We start from the raw sequence: 8,396 nt of genomic DNA, 5'->3' as shown, positions 1-8,396 counted from the left end.
ATCCTCCCCCCTTCGGGTTGATACTGCGGAGAAGTGGGCCTCCGGCTTTAAATGATCACAGCTGTGCGAGCAAATTAATGGATGATATTTCTCTGTTTTCCCCCCTTTCTACAACTTTTTTCAACATGGATTTATAAAGAGGGAAAGAGGAACCAGGGGTGTCACGCTTCTACGTTTTCCCCCTCCTCTTTCCAATTTTGCATGCTTCTCAGTCTGCTCAACTCCGAGAGAGAGGAAGAGTGTGCATGTGTGTGTCCTGGGAGAGAGAGAGCGAGCGAGAGCGAGAGAGATGGCGAGGGAGGGAGAAAATGAAATGTAAGACAGATACGGAGAGTGAAAGAGAAGAAGGGGGTGTGGAGAGAGCAAGCTAGCGAGAGTGGAGAGCCAGTAATGCAGTGCATTGATGCATTTGCTGCGTCTCAGGCGTGCTCTTTCAGCGGGACGTAGCCCGGGGTTTTTGGCAGCGGCAGGCTGCCTGTTTTCCATCACCCAATCGAGCCAGACCTGGAATAGGGATATACGTGCGAACGGAGTTGCCGTGGCTGAGCAGCGCTGGACGAGTGAGGTGAAGTGAATGAGTGAGAGTCTCTGTGCTGTGCTGTGTGTGCGTGTGTGTTCACCCCCTCCTCTCCTGAGATCCAGCAGACTGGCATGATTTGCTGGTGGTGTGGCCCTGGCTGCTGCTTGGACTGTCTCTCATCCTCAGTGCCATCACACCACCCTTCGGCTTTTTCTCATCTGCACGATCTCCACCTCTGCGGCTTTTGTCGGCAAGCTGTAATATGGACGCACGGACCTTTGCTTTGATATTACCATCCATCCATCTCGCCTCTTGTCCACCTCTCCTCTCTTTCATTCTTCCTCTTTCGTTTGACGCTAACAGCCTTCCAGTCAACATGACCGTATGACTCTCCCTTTTTCTAGCCTATCAAATCTGCATGATTTTGTCAGCAGGTCTAGCAACAAAAGTTGAAATCTGAGATTTCTCTCTCTCTTTCTTTCTCTCACCCACTTTCTTTGTTGAGCAGGCTGCGAGAGAACTGTGATCGGCTTCATACTCATCCTCATCCTCGCACCAGGGTGAGTTTAAAACCATTTTCTGCTTCTCCCCACCCACAGCTGTAGCATCTGTTAGTGTCTTCATTACCTTTGTCTGAAGCTGCTTGTATTGGGCTTGCCAGTTAGCAGTGAGCTAAAATTTCTTGTATTATCTTGTATTAAAACTTCATGGTTTAGGTAATGTTACAGTTTAGTGGTTTAACCAGTGACGCACGTCGGGGACGCCAGTAGTAAGTCACAGCGACCAGACTGAGAGCTTTTTATGATTAGTGTTGAATGCTTGTGAGAGCGAGACAAGAGCTGGAGGAGAGTTTACCTGGAACCAGGGGCATTTTTCAAAGTGCCCGTATTGTTCGATGTTAGAGACTGAGTGGGGGTGTTGGGGAAAGAGAGGGATCGAGCTTGTTGGGGGAGGGAGAGATGGGTCAATGTTGTGTCTAGCTGAAGGTTGCACTTGTTGTGTCACAGACAGACAGACAAACAAGTGTCAGGGGGATTGGGGGGCTGCACAAAAAGCTATGAGTAGATGGGCCTTTTATAGCCATACATTTTTTTAAATTTTTGTTGTTGTGGGACACATCAATGTGCTCGAATTTTGTTACAGGTTGGCAGTCGGTCTGCAAATGTGCCTCTCACAATCCCTGAGACCCTAACTTGTGACGTTTTCCTGTTATGTGCACGGGTTAGGTTCTTGGGAGCTGAGAGGGGCGCTCTGTCATCAGCCCGCCGGCGTCGGAAACAAAGACATTTTAGTCAACAGTCAAGAGCAACTGTCAGAGGACAGAGGAAGCAGCTAGCCGTGTGTATAAAGGGACAGTGTGCATTGGGGGGGGGAGCGTTGAAGAAATGCCGGCATACAGGTCATGTGATGCGCTAGTGGGTAGGATCAGCTGAGGGTTCATTGTTGGAGGGATAAGGTTAGAAAGAGGAGATCTGATTCCTCTGCATTTGTCGAGTTTAATTTCAAATGCTGCCAGGCCTTGAATGCATGTTAAAGGGATAAAATGAAAACTCTTGTCATCATTTAGTCACCCATATGTTGTTCTAAGTCTGTATGATTTTTGTGTGGAACACAAAAGAGGATATTTTGAGAAATGACTCTCCATTCAGTGGAAGTCAATGGTAAACAAGACATTTTTCAAAATATCTTCTTTTGTGTCCAACAGAAGGAAGTCATATAGGTCTGGAACGATATGAGATTGAATAAATGTTGACAGAACTTTTGGGTGAACTATCCCACCATATCTTACATTTATTCACATTCAATTTCACATCTCTTCATTTGAGAGCAGCACAAAGTACTATGGAGAGCGTCATGCTAAAGGCTCGGTACACTTGTGTTTGACCTCAGAGAGCCCTCAACTGCTCACTTTGTAGATGTGAACGTCATCTTTTTAATGTGTGCTGAGTCATGTGTGTTTGTGTGTGTGTGTGTTAAGTCGCTCATGCTATGTGACATGGCTTTAGCATGTAGCATGGTTACTGTGGTATGCAAGTGCTGACAGGGCCTTACATTTTTGGTTGTTGGCTAACCTAGATGTATATCCCTTAAGGCACTACTGTAGACCTTAAAGATGTGCTGCTGGAGGACATCACCAGAGACCCCTGCAACCAATTAATTAAATTTGGTGAAAAGCATTGTTATGAGCGTAAATGTCGAGGGATGGGGTTGTCGAGAGTTCACCCACACTCCTTCATGGTTCGTTCCATTTCCGTAGTGTGTTAGTGGACCATTTGTCCACTATTGTGGCATGTCTGACTGCTGTTTGAAATGGCAACATTTCAACAAAGGAATGACGCAAAACGAGGCCAAAGAGTATTTATTGCAGTCTCTAAACAAACACCTTTACAAGACCTTTTTTGGCATTTAGAGAGACAGTGAGAGGCTGCTTAATGAGATAAAGGCTTGCCCACAGTTCATGGATGGTGCATTGCCTCGTTTAAGGCATCGACCGCTGCATCATACGTATAATGCATGGTGCCATCACGCCCACATCCCTGTCTGTCTTTCTCTCTCTCTACCCACCATTACACCCACAGGCTGTCTCTCTACCTCTCTCTATCTATCGGTACCCACTGTCACATTCAAAGAAAACTCTCTTCATCACAAACCCTGTCGCTGTTGTTGCAGACATAGAACACTTTGGGGTTTGAGGTGGGACAGTTTTTGCTAGCCAGCGGCGTAGCACTTTGTCTTGGTACATGTCCAGGTAGCCATGCTCTTGCTCTCTAAGAGGATTTGTCTGGTACACTCTACTTAGATTGCTTGCTGAATTTCCGATGGAAATCGTCAAGCTTTCGCACACATTTCTGAGGCTTTCCAAATGAAAACGAAAGGCTCATAGTAGCCGGTCCCCATAGCATGGCATAATACTGGCTTTACCCCAGTGTCTGCAGTGCTGTGCTCTGGCGTCTAGGCTGCAGCTCTATTGTTCACTCCTGTCTCTCTGCGCTCACGTTGCACTCCACTGGCACTGGGACAGCCTCCACGAGCCTGGCCCACTTTTAAGGTGGACCGGTGAACATGGAGGAAGCCATACAATCGCGTTTAAGGCGGACTGCGACAGGTTTACTGGCTTAGAACAAAGGCTGCCGCAGTGAGGAAGGTTGTGCAGGTGGAGTGTTAGACAGCGCCAGGGTGACGCCCATGGCTAAGCAGCACCGAGCCGTCTGACACAATTCCAGACAGATCCATTCAGTCGGGTCCATTTGATCTGCTGAGGCTTCATATCCATCGTCCCACCTACCACGATGAAAGATTTGCCCCAGTCCGCCATAGGAGTGTCTGTAGACGTCCTTCTGAAATGCTAAAGTACCTCAAGTCTAAAATTAGTGCAAAGACAGCCTGTTTGATGGAGAGCGATTATTACTTACTTAGTATTGAACTATGGAGTTTAAAAGTTGTGTGTATCGGTTAGTATAGTGACTATTCCTTCTGCAACCAGCCAACACCGATCACTCTGATTGGGTTCTCGTGAAAAAGAGTCCGGGCTCATGATGGTGACCACATGCTAGTGCGATTGTTTATCACAGTGTTCATTTATTTTTTTAAATAAATCATGGCAAGATGGTGTGGAAAGCACCTTGTCTCTCAGAAGTAACAATATTTTCCATGCCCACAGGTGGTGTTGCTTAATATTTGGTTGACATATAAATGGAAGGAGAAATTGATCCAAATTTTATCCTGAGACCTAAAATAATTCTTCTACAGTGCTCATCGCTATTGACCTATAATGTAAGGGAGGTTGTGGCTGAATGTCTGCCTACTGAGCAGTCATATGGAGAAGGTATGTGCTTGTCCATGCTCTCCCTTGTTCTAATGGACTCTCTGGAGTAAGTGGGTAGACTGAATGCACATGTATAGTCAGAAGTGAAGGATGCATTTCAGTGATTCTTATGTGAACACGCAGTAGATGATCATGTGTGTCTGTCATACATTCATCCACATGCGACATTCCTGAATACTTTTTCCCTTGGGACAAGGGTAGGCTACAGCTAGTGCACTGATTAATGATTCAGAAGAGCACAGCTGTGTGTGTGTGTGTGTGTGTGTGTGTATAGTGAGGGAGCAATCATAGTAATGATATATCAGCCAGTCTGAATAACTGACCGATATTTGACCATTTTGACATTATCGGCATCAGCTGACTGCCCTATGCTTTTGATGAACAGGAGTGGTCCATTTAGTAGATGATTTTATCCAAAGTGACTTAGAAAGGTGTAACATAGGTTCTCTCCTGTGTCAATTCCAAAATCAACCAAAAGCCCTGTCAATAACATTTTCTATTTCAGTTATTTTATTGAGTATTTGCTAAAGACTTTGTAAAATAAATTTAAATTAAGCTACTTATTGTATGTCTTAATAAACATCAAGTTGTATCAGCATTATTTTGGCTATCCCACTCTCTAGGTATCAGCACTGGTCCATATCGTTTGACCACTATGCCTGTATGATGGAGAATGGCTGCATCTACATTGGTCCACAGTTGCTGCACAGGCTGAGCTGCTTTCTTTCATAATGAGCGTAGAGAGAGTTTGCTGTGTGCATGGCCATCTGTGCAGACAGGCAGGCAGGCTGGCTGGCTTCTCAGACCTCAGTACAGGTTAGAGCAGTTTAAGGATTACCAGCACAGGCATAGATTAATCAGCTCACAGGCCTAACCTAATTAATCCAGCGGGGAAATATCACCAGTGTATATCAACAAGCCTTTCTCTTTCACTCGGCCCTGCCCAGTTCAGGAATGCACGGATAGGTCAGCCCTCTCATCCTCTGTCCCAGACTGTCCGTGGAGCTCACCGAGCAGAACAGTATTCCTTTCACTGCACTCAGGTCAGTTGGTTCATATGGAGACTGCTTGGAAATCCCCTTAGTTACTGTGGGAATGTGCTGCTAGGTCGGACCTGTTCTGGCTCATCTAACTGGGCCTTAATGAACGCAAACGCTGCGGTGGCTAATAGTGTGAGATTACCTGTGTTACATTCGTATTCATTAACTTTTAGCTAGTTAGTTATTTTTTTTAATAACTGATTAAACTAAAAGGAAAGATCTGAAAAATGAGTGGGACACAATTTACCTGGGTCATGAATATTAATGAGGTGATGTAACACATTCAAGCCATATTAGGATTACTGCTTTCCAGTTGCACTTCTGCTCAACTGCCGAGGTCGTTTTATGTGTGTGGCTACATTTTTTCTTTACACTGTGACCAAACAAAACAAAATGACAAGCTCTTAAAATTTGATTATTGCTCTAGAAGTGGATGGGGACAAATCTAGAGATTTCTAAAAATGGAAGGACATTAAACTGTAGCAGCTGTACTTAAGGTTGCCAAAATTATGCAGTTGATTTGCTGATCTGATCTGAACTTTCTGAGTATTGTTATTAGTGAAATGCCCTATCATAACTGTATAGTGATTATCATTGATATAATCAATAAAACACTACCATTCAAAGGTCTGGGTTTGGTAAGTTTTTAAAATACATTTCTTTAATTAAATGAAAGAGGTTTCTTATTGCTCACCACAACTGCATTTATTTGAATAAAAATACAGTTGAACAGTAATATTGTGACTTTTTGTGAATTTTCTATTTGAATGTTTTAAAATGTCATTTATTCCTGTGATGGTAAAACTACATTTTCAGCATCATTACTCCAGTCTTTAGCGTCACATGATCCTTCAGAAATCATTCTGATATGCAGATTTGCTGCTCAAGAAACATTTATTATTATCAGTGTTGAAAACAGTTGTGCTGCTTATGATATTTTTGTGGAAAGTTCAAAAGAACAACTTTTATTTGATATAGAAATCACTTTTGATCAATTTAATGCATCCTCGCTGAATGTAAGTATTAATTTCTTGCAAAAAAATAAATAAATCTTACCAACCCCAAACTTTTTGATGATGGCATACATTTAGCACAAGAGTGTTGACAAGTTGGGGTGAAATAAACAAACTGTCATTTATTACCCTCATTGGTTCTTCTAATTTTGCACTCAATCAGAATTTCTAAGCGTGATAATCGATCTTCGCCTCTATGTATGTAATTCTCTCCATAATCACGCTTGGTGACTGATTAATTTGTCATTAATAAACATTGTCTCTTTTGGCTGTGGCCCTGTTCCCTCAGGAGCCAGGAATTGTGTGGCTGTGGTGACTGTTGTCAGTGCGATTTGCATGAGAGTGGTTGACGTTTGTTTCTCAGCGATTTGCCAGGGGCAGCTAGTGGCCAGGTCTCCGAGTGCCGAGAAAAGCATGGTGGCAGCTCTGTCTCTCACTCTGTCATCATCAGCGCTGCATGTGTGTGTGTGTGTGTTTGTGTGCTGCTGTCAAATGAGGCACAAAGGAACATTCAAATCATGTTTCTCACACTTCCACAAGCACCTTGAGGAAATAATGGCCCCAGTGCTGTAAAGGGCAATGCTCATTGGTAACGGGTATTACAGATTGCCAGAGCTGTATCCTAAAGCCTACCCAATTGTATGGCACATGTCACACAAAGCCTTCATTCACACTAGAAGTCTACGCATATTACAAACGTGTTCAACTGTCAAATGTATTAATTCTTTGGTGCGGTGCAAACATGTCCACGTATTATGGCAGAGCATGAGACGCTTTTTGTTATTTTGTTGTTTCAGGACGCAGTTCAGCCTCTCATATCTCAATCTCATTTTATGTTGAATTAGTTTGGCATCAACTTCACATAACCTTATAGGATTGGAGCTGCCGTGCTGCTATGGCCAGAATATTGATAACAGATGTTCAAATGGCTTATCAGGTCATTGTTTGCATGCCAAAGTAATCTCTCATTATTATTTGAGTTATTGTTATTAAAGGCTGTTGTTTTTGTTTGTGTACTTGCATTTTTTTATTTCAGAGTTTATTAAAGATTAACAAGAAAGATTGTTTGATTTATTGATGCTATATTGAAGCCGTATTGCTTAATAAATGGATGTTTTAGACATTTTTAAAATGCATTTTATCAAAAATATATGGAGAAGGATATTATTACATTATATTATATTATATTATAAAAATACTGTTTAATTTGAAAATGGTTTCTATGCTGGCATTTTTCTGTACATCTTTGAATGTGAAATTAAAAGGTCCATCATATAGTAACTTTTTTGACTTGATTCATTTATTGTCAAGAGGCATGTTCAATTTTAATTTAATTTAATTTTCTTTTTTTTAATTAAAAACAAAACTGACATGCACATTTTCTCTGGACAGCTGCAGGATTGAGACGGTAGCATTGTTGAAATGGAGTGCGGCACAGGGAGAGATGTGGATGCTGTGGAGGCACACTGTCACTGTCTGTGTTTGTGACTATTGACTAACCTGAACAGAGAGACAGAGGGCAGGCTGGGTGTGAGCCATCGGCCTCAGACTGTCCTTCCTGTCCTCTGCTTAGAAAACATGTCAGACGTGTGTCCAGAGATGCCTGCTTTGGATGGACAGCACGTCTTCTCCTTTCCTCAACCTCCAGGACAACATAATACACAGTGCTGGCTTGTCCTGATGTTAAGAAAACCAATGCCACCCAAAAATACAGAGATATAAAATAAAGCTTTTTAGTGAATAATCTCTAGAGATTTGAAAAGTCTAGACTTTACACAGACTGTCTTTTCAAACATTGCCCTAATGACGAGTTTAACGTTTTAAATAAGCTTTAAAGAAGACTGGGGTCATGCTTTTCACTTCAGTGAAAATTTTTGAACATCTCTTCTAATAATGCCAAGGAAAGCTACAGCTCTTTATATCAGTTTATATATATATATATATATATATATATATATATATATATATATATATATATATATATATATATATATATG

At 42.2% G+C, this 8,396-nt stretch overlaps 1 long non-coding RNA gene across 2 annotated transcripts in view; it reads left to right on the top strand.

Annotated features, from left to right (window-relative positions):
• Positions 1–249: 249 nt before the first annotated feature.
• The window catches only part of LOC107586240 (uncharacterized), an 11,656-nt gene continuing 3,509 nt past the window's right edge, over positions 250–8,396 (top strand). Inside the window, exons 1-2 of one of the 2 annotated variants that reach the window (XR_001609331.1) lie at positions 250–565; positions 1,029–1,080. This is a non-coding gene — a long non-coding RNA (uncharacterized lncRNA). Of the gene's footprint in view, positions 903–1,028; positions 1,081–8,396 lie in introns of both variants that reach the window. The other variant, XR_001609330.1, reaches the window with a different exon arrangement.

This window comes from Sinocyclocheilus grahami, unplaced genomic scaffold (genome assembly GCF_001515645.1).
Source record: "Sinocyclocheilus grahami isolate Dianchi unplaced genomic scaffold, SAMN03320097.WGS_v1.1 scaffold79.1, whole genome shotgun sequence".
NCBI lineage: Eukaryota > Metazoa > Chordata > Actinopteri > Cypriniformes > Cyprinidae > Sinocyclocheilus > Sinocyclocheilus grahami.
This window is presented reverse-complemented; position numbering and strand designations above follow the sequence as displayed.